Below are 18,897 nucleotides of genomic sequence, written 5' to 3'. Positions count from 1 at the left end.
TAGATATACCAACCATAGGCTAGAACCGTCTAACAAGGAGATTGACTTGTCAAGAATGAATTCCCAAAGCATATCACTGATGGCAGAGGTGAAGCCTTTCTGGAAGTGAGACTCTGTATGCTGGATACCAACCCACTTGGCTAGAATGACAACCCACTGGCTTTTCCGGACCAGAGACTGTGGAGTGGTAACTAAATCTAACGAGTTTTGACTCTAGGTTGATTTAAAAGGGTGGCCTTTGCATTAGGTTAATGCTTCAGCGTTTCAGAGGCTACGCATCAGCTGAGTTTCTCCCTTGGAGGCACTTGTATTGCACCACGTGCCTGGCTTTTGTGGCTCTTTCTTTCCACGTTGAGAGCTACCCTGCATTTCACTCCCCACAGGCAGTGCCTTACTTTGGATCTGTATTGCTACCAGCAAGGAACAGTTAGTGAAGTGTTTTTTTTTGAGTCATATTTTTTAGTTGCCCTAGGGCACTTAATTTCATGAATTTGGGAAAGAAATGTAGTCCTTCCCAGAGATACTGGCTGGTTTGCTAAATCACCTGCTAATCATCAATACACATATATTTTCCGCAAGGTAAGTGGGACTTTCTCAAAATGGAGTTTTATTCTAAAGAGGTTTTGATGAGTTTTGCTCATAAAAAAGTAATGAAATAGAGAGGCTTCTTTTTCGAATATGCATCAACTTCTTTGTTTTTAAATACAAAATGGATGTGGGACTAATTTCACCTTAGCCATTAAAGAGCTCCTACCTCAATTGAGTCATCTAATGACTATTTATAAGCACGCATGGAAGACCTTTCAAATGAAAATTCATAATTCATTTTTAATAATTTTTAAATGGAACAGTCTTCCACTGCACCCCACCCCCGCCACGCTTGGCATTCAAAACTAAGGAGAAATATCAGAGTGTTCTTCTTTAAAATGACAGATGATAAGTTTATTGTTTGTTTGTTTTTATAGCTAGATAGAAGGAACCAACCTCAAAAAGAATTTGAAATTACTTACGCACTTCAAGCGAGAACTAGGAAAATTTGCTAGATGATCCAGGACAATAAAAAACACCGAAAGAAACAAACAACAACAAAAAAATCAGTAAACATCATTGATTGTTCCTTCATTTTCCATCTCTCAACTGTGCTTCTAGACACGAGGAATATAGTGGTGGACAAAAGCAGACAAAAATTTTTACAGAATGTACTTTCCCACGGAGAAGACAGACAATGAACAAGGTAAGTAACTGACCTACATAGTGATTTGGGTAGTAGGTAAGGGATATGGAGAAAGATTAATGCCGGAAAGAAGGATAGGAACTGATATGATGGGGAAGTGGGTGCTGAAATTCTAGGTAGGGTGGCCAGGAAGACCTTATTAAGAAGGTAGGTTTTGAGTAAAGACCTGAAGGAAATAAGGGAACCAGCCACGTGGATATGTAGGGAGAACCTTCCAGGTGGAATGAAGAGCAGGCACAAGGGCTCTGAGATGGGAGAGAGCCTGGTGGGTTTATCAGTCTAGAGACATGAACACTTCAGTTAATTTGCTTGAAATGACGCAAAGGGTGGTTCTTTACCTTTTTAAGTCAGAGACTCTTTACAGGATGGGCTAACAAATGTACGACATATACTGTTCCAGGGAGATTGGACTTGGGGGAAGGATGTGGGGAGGAAAAGGTCATGGTCACACTGTCAACAAGAGGTGACAAGAGTCTGCCTTAGGGGCATGGCAGTGGATTCAAGCAAGAGATAATAAGGAGATAGATTTGATGGTGCTTAGTGAGGGATTCGATTTAGAAGTGGAGAGAAGGTGCTACAGAAAACACCCTGGTTTCTGGCTGGGAAGACGGCAGTTCCATTTACTGGGGACCCAACTCTATGATGCTGGGATACCCAGCAATCAAACTCTATCAGCTCAGTATGCTGGCTTGGTGGACCTGCCCCCCTGAACTCAGGAAGTTCTGGGGTGCACGTGTGTCAGACTCGTGGATGGTTATCTCATCAAGATGTATGTGTGGGTTCTGTGTACCCCATTAAAATTATACTCATGGTAGGAAGTACCACGGTATTTCAAAATCTTCTCTTTGGCTAGGGGTAGTTAAAGAAAATCTCCTACTTTTTCATATCAAAACCCTTTAGAAGGGAGAGCTTCTCATGGTCAGCACTGCTACCTTAAGTTCTGAGGTCTTCTTTGAGAGCCCTTTCCTTATTTAGCCCTAAGATACGGGAATTCTGAAGTCATAGCTTCTCCTTTCATTCCTAGTCCCTCTCCACATTCTCATATTCTCTGAATTTCAGATCTGCACCGATCTCTTTGCTACTATCCATACATGGATGCCCACAGTCCTCCAATTTAACTTGTTTGTAAAGAACTCCATGGCCCCCCTCCCCCGCCCCCCCGCCGCCAACCCTACTCTTCCTTCTGCAGGTATTGGCTCATTTCATACTGGGGAGCCTTGTTTAGCTCCTTCTCCCTCCTGCTTCTCTCCTGCTGTCCTTGGGGATAGTGTAAGGTGGTGACTACCAGCCCAGGCCCTGGACCAGACAGATCTGGACGCACTTCTGGCTCAGCCGTTCACCTGCCATGTTACTTACTTTGGGCCTCCCTTAAAATGGGAGCAAAAACACTTAGCTCCTAGGCTTTCTGTGAACTTGAAATGGATAATGCATGCAGAGCCCTTGGGGTTTCATGCCCGACATGTAGTATGTAGTACGTATGTAGTATGTGCTCAAGAAAGAGTTCGGGTTTGACAAGACTCTTATCGCTTCCTCTTTACATATTGCAATTGTCTGGAATCAGCCCCCTACCTCCATTACCATATTATCTAGTTGTTAACATAGCTTTTTAAAACACTAGTTTGCTAATATCCTTCTCCAGGGGAAAACTTCCAATAGTGTAGATAAGTGTCTTAGAAGTTATCCTACCTTGGGAACACTTTTTTTTTTTTTGGAAGGAGGAGGTGGGGGGTCAGAGATCTTTTATAGAATATAAATCTATGCTCCACAATTAGGCTTATCTCATCTTTAATAGCCTCATCACCTACTAAATCCTCCAGCTTTTTTTAAAAAAATATAATTTATTGTCAAGTTGGCTAACATACAGTGTATACAGTGTGCTCTTGGTTTTGGGGGTAGATTCCCATGATTCATCGCTTATAAACCCTCCAGCTTTAAATATACTCACCCTCAGACACATTCACACACCTCACCACACATCCTCACTCACATATACCCATACTAACAAACACCCTCACTCCACACACATCCACACTGACCCTCACCAACAACCCACACTCACACACACCCGCACATACCTCCTTCTGCCCTCTTCTGTGTTCTCTACCTCACTATTTCTCTCCTCATGGAAGAAGCTTCCTACCATATTTGCCCATAGAGAATCAACCTTTGTTTTCACATTAGACCTTTTGCTCTTCAGGAAAAAAAAAAAAAAAAATTATGCTTCTATGGTTGGAATCAATCCCTTGTTCTTCCTCTCTTCTTATATAACCATTTGTTCTTCCCTCTTGGCAGAGTGAGCCAAATAGCCCTTAAGCTAGGACCCCGAAAATTCAACTTTCTCTGGACCTCAGAGCTTAGCATAGTGTCTTGCACATAATGACTTCTCAGTAAGTGTTTGTTGAATTCAATTAGAAAGATTTCAGTCTCTAAGAGCTAAATGTAAACACGCAGACCGCATTGAAGCCTTGCGTTTACCGGCCACCTGTTGCTTCCCGGTTCACAGTTTACCTTACAGCTGAGTGTGAGAATCATATTTGCAGGGCCGTCTGTTTCACAAATTGCCAACAGGCCTGGCTTTGCCCCGTCTCTGCATCAGCACACCTTCCATTTAGTTCTCGCCAGTGAGCCTTTTTGGTGAGATTTACCACTTGACAGTTCAGACCAGAGATTAAAAACTGGTTCAACCAGTTTGACTACCTTAACATGGCAGTGGTTAGGGGTAGAGTGAATGAGGAAAGGGAGTGTCTGTGGGTCACTGGGTCATGGGTTTCTGAGGTCCACCTTTGTCCCGGTTGATGTGTTTACCGATGACTGGGAGGAAGATTTAGATGACAGATTTTTCTATGCATGGAATACTGTGGTCTGGCCTGACATACTGTTAAGCAGAATGATGGCACAGTTTTAAGAAAATCAGACAGCTGCTTCTTGAAACTTGGAAAGTCATTCCAACTGAGAATTCCCTTCCTAACTTTGGGTGAGGGAAATGGCCAAGAACTTTCTAAAATTAGCACCAGTTCCCTTATCCTTATACAAATTACCATCTGGTGTTTGTTTCGTGTATTCGAAGAAAGCCAGCTGGAATGGAGAATATCAAATACCAGTAACATTTTAGTCTGAAAGGTCCACTTGACATCAAACTCATACCAAGTAGCGAAATCTCAATCTATATAAAGGTGATGGATGCTGTTGATCTTGTGGCAAGGAGAATCTTCTTAATCTAGTTTAGGAAGACATGGCATATTATAGTTTCAGTTCGGTATTTCTCTGTTGCAGTTATGTATCAGAGGGGACTATAGAATAAAGCAAGTTATTTCACTAAAGTTGGAGATAGTAACTTTACTGTTCCTAATATTTACTCATAACAAAACCATGACACTTTGGATTATACCAAAGTAGATGTTTATTTTCATGATAACTGCACTAAAGATGTTAAACAAACTCTGAAATAGAGTTTAGTACAAATAGGAAGTTAACTTGAAGCCTCAATGTCTTTCTTCCATAGCCTAGGCTTGGAGAAGTCACAAACCACACTCGTTATTCACTTCACTCTTTAAAACGTTTCTACATAAGATCTTTCTGACCTGCTTCTATCTCCTCCCGACAAAGTATGCTTGCTGCTGGAAATAGTTCTACCCACCCAGGAAACATGAAGCCCAGACTTGTCCCCTCATGTTTCCAAGGGATTCACAATTAAATTTCCTTTGAATAAGCTGAAGACAGTGTGTTTGAATATTATCTCTTCGGTAAAGCTTTTCCCCCCAACCCCAGGGAGAGTTAGCCTAGCTCTTCTGTCTGTAGCCACAGCATTACAGAGACCTCACCTGGAGCTCACAGCCATGAGAACCGTATCTGGGGAAGATTATTTTTATTTGCTACTTCTAACTGGTTCCCGTGCAGGGAGGAACGCTTGGTGACTGAGCAAGGCTAATGGGTGTGGAGATTCAGGCTGGGACAGCGCTACGTTTGTGATCAAAAAGGGCACCAGGGGATCATGGAAGAAGGAAAATCTGGAAGGCTGGAGAGGCTGATGGAAGAAGGTTTAAGAAGCAGAGGAGGTAGCTGTTGGCCTCAGAGCACTTGGCAGAGGGCAGGCATGAAATGGGGGCCTGGAATGAAGAATAAGCCTCTAGCAAGGTTTTATTTATTTCTATTCACTTAATTTTTTTTTAATGTTTATTTTTGAGACAGAGAATGCATGCACATGCATGAGCAGGGGAGGGGCAGAGAGAGAGGGGGACAGAGAATCTGAAGCAGGCTCCCCTCTGTCAGCACAAAGCCCGACGCAGGGCTCGAACCCACATAATGTGAGATCGTGACCTGAGCCAAAGTCGGATGTTCAACCAACCAAGCCGCCCAGGTGCCCCTATTTCTATGAACTTTTTATAGCGTAACAAGCATTGTAAACTTTCCAACTCCCCATGAACTCCTCTATAAGTCTAACACCTAGCTCATGTGTATAACATGTGGGCTCTAACTGTGCCTTGTTTGTTTAGGACAGGCCATTTGCAGGGTTTCACCTGTTGTCCTGCCTTCATTACTTGACCGTGTTCACATTCAGTTTCACAATATGTCTGTTTGGGTGACAAACTGTAAGGTCACACAAAGTAGTTCTTATCTGACTGTACTTTGAAGACCATACCACATTTTATCCCTAAATTGCCTGTTTACCTATCTCCATTCCAGAGATCACGGGTTCAGGCTCCCAGAGGGATAGGATACGGTCTTTGTTAATTCATTTGAACACCACATACTAAGTTTTATATTGTATGTGTTAGGTGCTGGGATACGATGAGAAGATATCTGCACTCAAATATCTTAAGGGGAGTGGCACCTGGGTGGTTCAGGTGGTTAAGCAGCTGACTCGTGATCTCGGCTCAGGTCATGATCTCACAGTTGTGAAGTCGAGCCCCGCATCTGGCTCTGAACTGATAGCAAGGAGCCTGCTTGGGATTCTCATTCTCTCTCTCTCTCAAAATAAATAAATAAACTTAAAAAATAAGATCTTCAGGGAAGAGGCTGAGATGTACTCACACAATTATACACCTGAGAGATAAGGCTTGCAACAGAGTTCCTCCACCTTGGCACTGATTGACATTTTGGACCAGATAACTCTTTGTTGGCCTGGGCTCTCCAGGATGTTGAACTCCATCCTGGGTCTCTACAAGTACATGCCAGGAGCACCCCCTCCAGTAGTGACAACCAAAAACGTATCCAGACATTGCCAGATTTTATCCCCACCCAGCTGCCATCCCAATGTGGAGAAGCATCCATTAAGTCAAAACACAGGGCATCATGGGAGGAACACCTAACCCAGACTTGGACAGAATCTTATTAATTTTTCATCCTGAACTCTGACTTGACACTTAATAAGTGCTTAATGAATTAATGCAATGCATAATATCATGCTATCCTTCAGGATTATTGGAATAAAGTCTAGCAAACTAGGGGGAAGTTCAAGTATGAGGTCTTAGGCAGAAGTCGGCCAATTCAGAATTTCACTCTGAATCACAGGCCCCAACATTGTTCCCAGAAATACCCTATGGCCACAAAGGAACCTGCTCCCTAAATATCACAGCACAGATTTTCTAGCAGTTATTTTCCTGTTAATAAATACTGATTGTCAAGCACTTTGGCAAATATCAGGTGCCTTAAATGCTAAATAGTCATTATAAAGCCACATAAATATTTTAGATTCATCATCCACAGCAGGGAAAGCAGAGCCCTGATTCTAGGAGGAAAAAGAAAAAAAAAAAAGCCTTGACATTCAACTAATGGCTTCACTAACTGATGCACCCACCTGGGAGGCTGAAATTTGGTCCGTCTCAGAAGTGAATGTTCTTTGCAAAACAGAGTTAAATCTATCTCAACTTCAGTGGAGGCATCCTGTCCCCAAGCCAGCCATTGTTTCGATGTAAATGAAGACAAGAAAATTCACAGCACTACCCACATGTTCCTTTCACACAGCCTCTGCCCTGAACCAGACTGACATGGAATAATGGGAAGACAGGGGCATGAGGAGACTGATTCATGTCAGCCTTTCTTGGTGGACCCAGACAAACTGGACGATCATGGAGCTTTCTGGAACAGGCTGTGTGACTTTTGGGCAAATGACAACTTCCCTGGGCCCCCGTTGGTAAGATGGAGGACAAAAGGAGTAACGATTTCGAAGCAGCTCACAGCACTCATGGTTATACCTGCAGTTTTACATCCGTGAAGACTGATAGAATTCAGGGGTTCCCAGCATTGATTTTTATTTTGGGGGTGGGAGAGATGGCATACAAAAATCAGCCCCTCAACAGTCCTGACGCCCTTGCTTAACAGGCTCCCTAAAGTGTGGTAAAACCCCACGGAGTATCGTTCTGAGGCTGGCAGCCACATAGAATGAATGAATGAATGGGCCAGTCCGAACTAATTCCCAGCTTGCCCCTCTCCAGGACGGTTTTGCATTAACCGCTGTGGTGTCCTATTGACTGGAACATGATCCAGCTGTTAGCCCGGGTCTTTAAGTTACTGAGTCCTCTGGGAACCCTCTGAAAACCCCCTTTGCCCAAGGTAAGTATTCCCAGCAACTGCACAAGAGACTCACTGATGTTCTTTAGAAGTTGCAATTAATAGTGAGATTTTTTTCCCCCCTGATGGGTCAGTGTTCCCCCTAATTGCCACCCCATAATTCTTTGCTGATTCCCCAAAGGTTCATTTTATTTGGAGATTTTTAAAGCACACACAAAACCCAGAAGAATAGTTGTTCCTTTGTTTTAATGTTGCTGCTAAGCTTAAAAAAAAAAAAAAAAAAAAAAAATCCTCCTCCCTCCTTTAATCCCTTCAGGAAATGCCTCATTCTCAATACTTATTAAAAATGGGGAAGCAGTCCTAGGTGGCTTCTGGAGGTCGAAGTTCATAAAGTGAATATGCATAAAGGCAGCAGAATATCAAGTTTTCATAATTACACCTTTTCCTGCATACATTTCCTGCAGTGAAATCGGCTTTGATTTGGTCTGATTTAATATAGTCTTTCTAATTTAAATCTATCCCTTCACTTCTACTTTGCTGTTGTTCAACTTTAGATGGGAAAAATGGGTTCCTATTTCCCACTTTCACACACCAATAAGGATTCTGTATTTCTAAACAAGAGTGATGAGATAGCATTTAATTTCTGACCTCTGTCCCTAATTCCACAGCTTTGGGGAAGGAAAGTGTTTCTGTTTTGGAGAGATAAACTATGAAATGAGAGGGCAAAAGAGGATGCAGAGACGCAGGGTTAGGCAACTGTGTCTAGCATAATGCCTTACTCAAAGTCAGCAGGTATCAGTCTTTGTTGCAAGAACAATGCTTAAGATAGGAGAGGAGGCTCTGAATAATCTTGTAGCAAAAGACATAGTTAAGAGCACATATAAAAAAAAAACCCCATAGTTAGAAGTGGAATTTTGATGAAAACGAAGTCCTGTTAGAACAATCTGGTTCAATAGGTAGAAAAAAATCAGTGAAGGACATTGAGTTGAACTATAGCTTCCATGTTGCTTGCTTTGCTATCCTGGGACACAGGGTTGCATGAGGAACTCTCAGATAGATGTATGATTGGTCTAAATGGAAAGTCAAATGCATGTGGGGACTGAAGTTCTAGTTCAAGAGCCACGGACACCCCTACTGGAGATTTTGGGAATTCTCATATTTCTCTTGGAGGAGACATTTGTTATGTGCAGCTAGTGCTGACCTCAGTTCCTGGCACAAAGGAGGAATTCGACAAATGTGCGAAGGGTTATAACAGACACTATTCTTGAGGTCTAGCATGAAAGGTCATTCATTTCCCATGGGGGGCGGAAGAGAGAGAGAGAGAGAGAGAGAGAGAGAGAGAGAGAGAGAATCCCAAGCCGGCCCCACACTCAGCATGGAGTCTGACACAGGGCTTGATTCTGCGACCCTGGGACTGGGATCATGCCCTGAGCCAAATCAAGAGTCAGATGCTCAACTGACTGAGCCACGCAGGCACCCCATTTCACTTTTAATACCGATGTTAGGGAACTATAGCTGTGTTAGAAATAGTCTTTGCCCTTCAGATATTTAATAATGAATCGGGGAATCAGATAAAACCACGTCCAACTAAAATACAAGGTAGTAATGGTTTTCATACATAAAACCTTTTTCACACAGAGCCGTGGAGGTCTGAAAAGCAGGAATTCATAGATCTTCAGGAATATGAAAGGTGTGGAAGGTGAAGGCAGATTTGAAAGGTAAAGGAATATTTCATGGAACACACGGCATTGGAGAGGAGTCTTTGGTGAGGGGTCTAACTTTGATAGGCTGAGATGGGAGAGGTGAGGAGAAAGACCATTCCTAGTGGCAGACAGAGGTGCAGTAACTATCTTGGGGAATGATAAGGGCTCCAGTTTGGCTAAAACAAGGGATTAGGGATTGGAAGCAGACAGCTCTGAAAAGTAGGTGAAGGGGTCATGGCTTTGGAGGCCTTGAATGCTGGAGTGAGGAGCCAGTCTTCATTTCCACAAACTACAGATGTTTGAAATGATGGCTAGAAAAACGGAAGACAGGAGGTAGGAGACCCCTTCGTTAAGAATCTACATATGGGGGTGTCTGGGTGGCTCAGTTGACTGAATAGCCGACTCTCGGTTTCAGCTCAGGTAACGATCCTGGGGTCATGGGATGGAGCTCCACATGGGGCTCTGTGCTGAGCGTGGACCCTGCTGAAGATTTGCTCTCTCTCCCTCTGCCCCTTCTCTGCTAGCATGCGTGTGTCTGTGCTCTGTCTCTCTCAAAAAAAGTCTCCATACCTAGAACCTAATACGAATCAACTCTGACCTTTCTGCAGCCCCTTCCTGAGCCCATTCCCCGTAACTGTGCTGATCTCTAAGGCATGAGGGGTTCATAAAGCCCAGAATGGGCTCCCCCAGAGCTGGATCTTCTAAACAGGGACATTAATCCCATGTTGTTTGCTGTTGGTTTTTTCAATCCTTCATCAACAATTGACACAAGTGGGGGAAAAAGAGCCAAGGCAAGTTGCGGGAAACAGCTTACTTGGGGGTTTGAAAAGAGCCACCAGATTTTTTTTTTTTTTTAAATTTTTTTTTTTTTCAACGTTTATTTATTTTTGGGACAGAGAGAGACAGAGCATGAACGGGGGAGGGGCAGAGAGAGAGGGAGACACAGAAGCGGAAACAGGCTCCAGGCTCTGAGCCATCAGCCCAGAGCCCGACGCGGGGCTCGAACTCATGGACCGCGAGATCGTGACCTGGCTGAAGTCGGACGCTTAACCGACTGCGCCACCCAGGCGCCCCAAAGAGCCACCAGATTTATGCAGAGGCGCTCAGGAGGTTGCCGGGCAGCCGACAGGGCCGGCCAGACTCTTACTGATCTTGCGGTTCCCCAAGCAGCCGCTGGCTTGCCACATACGGAACGTCAGCCTTTGGAGAAACCCCAGGATGAAACCTGTAAGCCATTCCATTATTTTAAAAACTCATGTCATGGAATTTCTGTATTTTTGTTTCCTTCTTCTGTTTGTGGCCTGAGGAGTAATTAATGACCTGAAACTTCACTACTGAGCCTCCATGAGAAAGGATACCTGCCAAAGGAGGAGTCCAGAGACGGGGCTAAGCTTACGCTGCCATGCAGATTAATGCCTGTCTTGGGGATTTCTCCTTGGTAATTAAAGCCCCAGCTTCTGCCTACTTAAATATGGCTTGAATCGACTTCTGATGTCCCCTCAGTATCTCAATTTCAAAGCCAATGTGTCAGTGGCAGCATCCTCAGGACAGTTTTGCGTTATTGTTTTCCTCTCTGGGAAGAAAATTTTCTTTGCTGATCTCTTTGGGAGATCTTTTCTCCAACAGCAATACGACTGCAGCGTCTAGGGTAGAGTCAAGGGTTGGAATCCCAATTTTCACTCAGTTCAGAGGTAATTTGTTAAAGGACACGCTTTTCACGGATTTAAAGAAATTTCTGCTTTAAAATCCAGTAAGAAAATTTCTGGGTTTTTTGCATATGATGAAGCAAATCAGTATGAATAAAGTCATGATACTGTAAACGCTTTCGGATGTAAAAAAAAAAAAAAAAAGAAAAGAAAATTTCTGGGTTTTTATCCCAAAGAAATGATTTAAAACGTGTTAAGATTGGAGCGCAAGGCTGATTATTCTAGCCTTGCTTGTGAGAGAGAAAAATTCAAAGTCTAACAATAAGAGATTGGTTAAATAATTCACATTATCTCTATAAAATGAAATATTATATAGCCATCCAAATGGAAGCAACTAGAGTAGTTTATAATAATGAATATAAAAGTCTGTATTTCATGCTACTGCAGTCCCCATATGTCTTGCACACAGAGTGGGTGCTTCAGAAGCTGATAGACATTTTTGGATTTTCATTTTCCTATTTCCAAGAGCAACACTGGGGTGGCAGTAAGCACCGTGGTAAAACGCCAGACATCTCAGCCTGCTTTTCTCTAGCTCAACTGCAATCTTCCTAAGTTATTTTTCCACTGTAATAATTTGTTTTTAGCCTTGTAACTTCTAGGTTGCCAAAATCGACCTATTTTTCTGCCCATAAGTTTGGCTAGCCAATTGGCTAGTGAATCCACCTGGCCACCAATAAAACTCATTACAATTCAGGCTTAGTTGTTTATTCCTTGAGACAGCCAATGAATCATTCAAAGGTTTCTTAGACGTTTTGGAACCACATGGAGGCAGATTCAAAGCGATAGGTCTCAGATAGGTAGGTAGTAGGTAGTGAAGATGAAATCACAGCTGGGCCAGCCTCTCAGGTATTTTCAATACCCACCCCCGCCAAGGGATCCAAGCTAGTTTTTATCTGGCGTTACTTCCTTTGTGTTCCCAGGGCAAATTTTGAAGCATTTCCTTGTGTGGCTCTGCCGCTTTGATTAGGGTCCTACTAATAAGCAATGGAAATGAAGATGCCCAGCAGGGAGAAGGAGCTCAGAGGGTTGCAAAAAAAAAAAAAAAAAAAAAAAAAAAAATCAAGCTCTGGACTTTGTGCCAATTATCTGAAAGTTTAATGAACCGTGGGTGTTGGTGCAAGGCATCCTTAAACGGCTGAGAGCCCCAGTGAATCCAAAGCTGCGCCTCTTTGTGAGTGTCTGCTTTTTCTGGAATCCAAGAAATAAACTTAGGAAATAGTAGGGATATTTTTGCCTTTGTGGGGGTGGAGTGGGGTGAGCAAGATTTCACCACTTTCAAAAAATGATAGGAGGAGGGTGAAAGTCTGAACCTCATTTCTCAGCTGGATGCCCCCAAACAATCAAATTTCCTCAAGTTTCTTCCTGTTACACAATGGGGCTCTTCACACTCTCCTGCTATTTTCAGACTTGCCAGCTGAGAAGGGATTCAAGCTCCAGTTCTCTGGAGCCTGGTTAGTTTAATGGGGTTCTGTTCTTTCTCCCCTTTTCCCTGAATTATGAGATCTGAGTGCCAGGCTGGGGGTAGGAGAGCAAAGAGAGGGGTAAGCGAGTGATGTAAAGGCCAGACAGTGTGAAACCCCACCTTAGAATTGACCGCATTTCTCTGTAAGGAGAGCAGCTTATGCTTTGGAGGCACAAAGAATAAGAAACAATGTAAAAGAGGGTTTGGTGTTGACAGTGCAACAGGAAGACTTCCAAAGCATTTGTAAAGATGAGAAAGTCAGTGGGTTTGTTTTGCAGCTGATCAACCCATTGAGATTTAATAAACACCAGGGTAGATAATAATATAGGGCTGATGAAAACGATGGCTCGCATTAATGAGCACCTGCCGTTCTTGTAAGAGCTTCACGTGTCCTAACTCATTTCATCTGACCAACAATTTAAGAGGTTAGGAATCACCGTTACCTCTATTTCACAGGTGAAGAAACAGAAACATGGAGGGGTTCTAGAATTTGTCCAAAGTTACACAGATGACTGCTGGTACCAAGATTGGGGCCCAGGCAGTCTGGGTATGGAGCCTCAATTCATAACCACTGGCCCCTTACTATCTTCCGTGAGAGATCAAGGCTACTAAGAGTAAAGCAAATAGCCTGAGGCCAGGACCTATGTGTCTCGGGTGCCCAGCTCAGGGCCTGGGAACTACAAGAGCTTAAGCAGCCAAGATCATTACTCTTTTTTTTTTTTTCAACGTTTATTTATTTTTGGGACAGAGAGAGACAGAGCATGAACGGGGGAGGGGCAGAGAGAGAGGGAGACACAGAATCGGAAACAGGCTCCAGGCTCCGAGCCATCAGCCCAGAGCCCGACGCAGGGCTCGAACTCACGGACCGCGAGATCGTGACCTGGCTGAAGTCGGACGCTTAACCCACTGCGCCACCCAGGCGCCCCAAGATCATTACTCTTGAATCCAAGAAAGAGCTTTGTCTTGGAATCAAAAAGGAAATACCACATCAACTTTAGTTTGAGTGAAACACAAAACTAAAAGCCAACAGTGTCTGAGGGTACTAGAAGGAGAAACAAACAGAGGATGAATTATTTTTAAAAATTGCGGATAGCTGTTAATTGAACTGGAAATATCTTTGCCCGCTTCCTTCCCAACTTTCTACCACTTTGGGAGTCCCACGAAATGACTTGTACTCCAGAGTTTAAACTCATGCCCTGAGCTACGTGGAAACATTCAAACTGGCTTCAATTTCATACTTAGAGATGGAGTCAGAACGAGTATAAAAGCTCTTGAAGTCTTCTGGGAGAAATACAAGAGTTAATTTCCAGGTTAACATCTAAAATTGGTTAAAGAATTGGATATGGCACCATTTCCTCTGTAGTTTGGCAGCTAGATCAGAAAGCAGAGCTTTGGAGATAAAGGTTCTAACACTGAGACGTGTGTGTGTGTGTGTGTATGTGTTGGTGGTAGCTACAAGAGGAAACACAAGACAGGGTGAGAGTAGCCAACAGCCAGGGGTGAGTGAGGTCCTTAGATCACAAGAAATGAGCACAGCGAGAAGTAGATTTAAAAACGAAGCAACTTTTGAGCAGAGGTCAGAATGACCTGAATTGCCTCTGGGGCAAGAAACCTGGGGGCAAGTCTCTTACACTTCTTCAGCCTCAGTTTCTGCATCTCAAAAATGGGAATTTAAATATCAAACTTGAAAGGTTACTTTAAGGATTTAAAGAGAAAGGTCCCTAGGGTGATTTAGTGGGTTAAGCACCCGACTTGGACCGTCAGCTCACGATCTCCTGATTTTCAGCTTGGAGCCTGCTTCAGATCCTCTGTCCACACCACCCTCCCCCGCTCACGTTCTCTCTCTCTTTCAAGATAAATAAATAAAAGCATTTAAGAAAGTTTTAAAGAGAAGACGTGAAAAGAGTTTGTATAGTCCTCGGCGCCTAGCAGGTACTCAACAGCTGCTGATTGTTGCTAGGAGTTGGGGTTTGTCAACCCGAGCACTCTTGACATCTTCAGCCCCATATTTCTTGGTTGTGGTGTGGTGTCCTGTGCACTACAGAAAGCTCACCAGCATCCCAGGCCTCTACCCCTGGATTCCCCCCAGTAGTAACCATCAGAACTGTCTCCTGAGGCTGCCAAATGTGCCCCCCTCCTGCCCGCCAGCTGAAAACCACTATTCCATTTGAGAAAGAGGGAACGATCTCTCTTGGGTGCGGTAGGCCACGGAGTAGACAAATTTCCCATTTCATATTGCTTTAAAGGGAAGAAAGAAACACGCAGGAAAGACACATTTGGGGCTCTGCCACGTCTCCCCCAGGTCCCCGTTTTTCTAACTGAATGATGAGTTCTCTGAGATGAAAAGAAATCTGACAAAAACAGTTGGAGTTCGGACAGACGTGCTAAACTACCCTCTGAATCCCCGGCTCCCACCCCAGATAAGAAGAGGTGGGGGCCACTCACTGCCTTTATGAAGGCTATTGGACCACGTTTAACAAGGTAATTGGAGAAACATGGCACCAAATACAGTGGCAATTAACCTTCCTTTAAATTAAGGAGTTGCTAATCATAAGAAGCTGGAAAAGAGCTGAGACTATAAAATCTGATAAAATGTGGAGATGGTGTGCTGGGAACATTCTAAATGGATTACTTTATTTCCCTTCCTCTGTGGTACAATTCTGGAAAAATATATTTGTTGATGCAAAACGTGTAGTAGTTTGGATAAAGGTTCATTTAAGGTTAAGTCCATACCCTTTTGCAACGTCTACACTTCTTGTCTCAAAGAGTGGGGAGGAAACACACACACACACACACACACACACACACACACCCCAGAGGCTGGAGTGTCAGATTCTGGCAGGTGTGCCTCTGACTAACAAGATACATACTTTGTGGGCTTCAAATAATGTTATTCTTTTTAGCATCAAATACAGTGTACCTGGGGCAGAACTTCAAACACAGTCTCTACGCATCCTCTCACCAAGCACGAAATGCTCTGGAGTTGTCTTGAATATCAGCCCAGCCCACTTGGGGAGGGCGCGCCCTGGCCCGTGGACCTCAGAGGTACACCTGCTGTCAGTTACCAAAGCAGGTCAGTTCTAGGAGAGTCATAATTATTCAATAATTTCCACCAGACTGGATGCTCTAAATTCACCCCTAAATGCATGTTGCTTGGCCTGTGGAAGAACTTATGATCTATTAAAAGAAAATACACAGAAATGAAGTGGAATTGACAAGTTGAGAAAAGATGGAGCAGGGAGAGATAGGGGGAGGGAGAAAGGTTTCTCAGCTCGGAGGCTGCAGTTCTGATTTCCATCTTGGATTACAGCTAAGAAAGATGTAGTTGGGAGGAACCAGCATTGGAGACTCCGAGCATCAGCTCTTTGCCTGCCTTCTTTTGTCCTCTCTTAGCGATGGCCTTAGCCCACACTTGAAAACAGGGAGCCTTATTTTGTTTTGGGGGTTAAAAATCCACCTTCTAGTTGTCTAATGGAGTGGGATCATAGGAACAGAAAGGTTAACTGGGTGGTTCAACCTAGCAATTGTGGTCTTGGAAGAAGTCCTGAGTCAAGCTCCATCCTCGGGGGAATTGGAGAGAGGAGAGAGTGTGGGGTAGAGGCACTAAGCAAAGAAGAATTGAGAAGGCCGCTAGCAATTAAAGGAAGCTGCCTGCAATTTTTATTTATTGGGCTAAGGTCCTACCAGTAGTGGGTGGGAGAATGATTACAATTAATGGCAATAGGGGCACCTGGGTGGCTCAATAGGTTAAACATCTAACTTTGGCTCAGGTCATGATCTCGATGTTCATGAGTTCGAGCCCTGCGTCGGGCTCTGTGCTGACAGCTCAGAGCCTGGAGCTTGCTTCTGATTCTGTGTCTCCCTCTCTCTCTGCTCCTCCCCGGGTTGTGCTCTGTCTGTCTCTCTCTCTCTCTCTCTCAAAAATAAAATAAAAACATTTAAAAAATTATTGGCAATAATAGTGTGGCCATTAGATGCCATTAATTTATCACTTACTGTACGCCTTTCCCTGTGCAAAGTGCCTTGTAGGCATTAACTCCTCCTTTCTTTTCAGCAGCCCTGTGGCATGTGTTATCATTAGCTTCTTTCTACAGGTGAAGTAAGGCTTCCAACTATTAAATACTAGGTCATGCAGGGGGGTTAAAATCCAGGACTCTGGTGCTTGGCCATTACCCATAAGATCACTGGACTGAGTCTCAGTCCTTCTTCTGCCGTTAACTTCTCTGACAACAGGCAAGGTCTCTAATCTCCCAGGGACACATTTTCCAAGGCCTGGTGCTCAATAAAGAGGTGGTAAATTGAATCTGTAGAATGGGGCTGATCCTAATTGCTCTACTTCTCTCTCAGGGTTGTTCTGAGGCTAGATGAGAAAATATTTGGAAGGCATTGAGCATAAAACAAATGTGAGCCACAACACCACTCTGTGCCTGCAACGGGTAAACACTGCTGGTCCCATACACTGCCTTCGGTCAACATTTATGGATAAAGCAGAGCTTAAATAATGCAGCTTTTTCATTTTCCACAAAATCTTACGGTGGATATTGATCCTCCTAAATTCCTAGAGTAGTTACTTTAAACCAAACCTCTTGTCACAAGGATTCACCAAAATGGGGGGCAGTGTTTGTTATGCACTCATTCTTAGAGCATTTTGACAGCCCTGTAAGATTTTTTTTAATCTACTTTACATTAATATGAAAAAAACCCCAAAGCCTCACAGTGTGACTATTTGACATGAGATCTGAAAATGGCTCAGAATATCCTGACACAGAAATCCAGGCAGAAGATTGGCTTTAAAACTGTACTCTAAGGAACGTGACAAAATGATCTAACCACATATGACATTTCAATTCACAACCATGCCACCATTCAGGTGGCCCTTTCTGCTTTCTGAGAACTGTAATTTATTCATCTGTACAAGAACGCATGCACTGTAGTGACGTCCACTGGCTGGTTGATTCTTCTGGCCCGACTTTCTTGCTATTGCGTCATTCAGCATCATTAACAATTACGTTACTTCTGAAGGCATTCATATTTTCAGTTTTACTTAAAGGTGTACCATCCTGTCAAACATATTCAGTAGAGATACTTTTTAAAAAAAAAATAGCCATTGGTAAGCATGGCCCCATTCTGTCTGAAATTGCTCACAACTGCTTGCAAATATATCGGAATCAGTCCTGGGAATCTCTGATTTATAATACCTACTGATCCTGGACACTTTTAAAGCTTGTTTTCTATCATTGACATCTTCCATGTGCAACAGAGATAAACAGAACCTTCTAGTTATTCTAGCATCAGAGATTTATAGCAGTCATTCCAGGACTCCAAATAGATTTCAAAGGCAAATAAAAAGCCATGATGGCATCAAATGAATAGAAAAGTCTAGGGGTTGTAGTGTCTGGTTTCTCTGTATCCAGGGTAAGACAGTCTAGGAGTGGTCCAGGTGTATCAACCAATTGGTCTTACCCGCCCCCACCCCTCGAACTTCATAGCATAATGCCTGTCAGGACTTTGGACCCTCTTGCAGGGTGGTTATGAATTCGGACCCTGGAGTTGGAAACCTGGGTTCGAATTCTCTATGCTTTATTAGGGATGTGACCTGGGAGAGCCAGGTACCTCTCCGAGCCTCCCTTTCCTCATCTCTACATGTGAATAATAACATAAACTAGGGCTGTTGTGACTATTAGCTTCACACTTAGTAGAAATTCAATCAATACCAGTAGACATTATTGTTCTTATTACCAACATCATTACCAATCTCATCACTCTCCTATACACTGATCTTATCTATGCTTGATGTGTAACATCATGTCCTAGAGGACTATAGAGCAAGATGGGAAATTGTTGTAGATGTGAGCTAGCTTAAAATGATACCCGACTTCCTTAAACTGCTTGAATTAGTTCACATCACTGTAATATGGTAGCTTGGTTGTTTCATAGGAAAAGATTGATTTGGAGAACGAATAAATGAAGGAAATAATGTGTGTTTTGTTAAAAACAAAGCGACAACAAAAAAAGAGTAGATGGTAACAAGATCTGAGATGACCAAGTAATGATCAGTAGCCATCTTTCTGAATAAACAGGATGGACTGAAAACGAGTACCATCATCGTTTACATAGCATTTGAAAGTTTTCTTAGGTTTGAACCACCTTCTTGAGACCTTGCTCACGGTGTCGATTTTCTGTCCTCTGCCAACTCACAATTAGAGGTGGGTAGAATAGCCCACTCTTTCTCCCCCAGTTGTGGCCTCCTCATGGTGGGGTCAGAATTGAAATGGCTTGCCA

General features: G+C 43.3%; 1 protein-coding gene and 1 non-coding gene across 4 annotated transcripts in view; one reads left to right on the top strand and one right to left on the bottom strand.

Annotated features, from left to right (window-relative positions):
• The window catches only part of SYNPR (synaptoporin), a 320,817-nt gene that overhangs the window by 27,336 nt on the left and 274,584 nt on the right, over nucleotides 1–18,897 (bottom strand). The window lies entirely within an intron of this gene.
• LOC123607784 lies at nucleotides 11,219–11,281 on the top strand. Its single transcript, XR_006716922.1, has one exon. It is a non-coding gene; the product is annotated as a small nucleolar RNA Z39 (small nucleolar RNA).

The sequence above is a fragment of the Leopardus geoffroyi genome, chromosome A2 (genome assembly GCF_018350155.1).
Source record: "Leopardus geoffroyi isolate Oge1 chromosome A2, O.geoffroyi_Oge1_pat1.0, whole genome shotgun sequence".
Taxonomy (NCBI): Eukaryota; Metazoa; Chordata; class Mammalia; order Carnivora; family Felidae; genus Leopardus; species Leopardus geoffroyi.
Note: the sequence above shows the minus strand (reverse complement) of the source record. Positions and strands in the feature narration are given on the sequence as shown.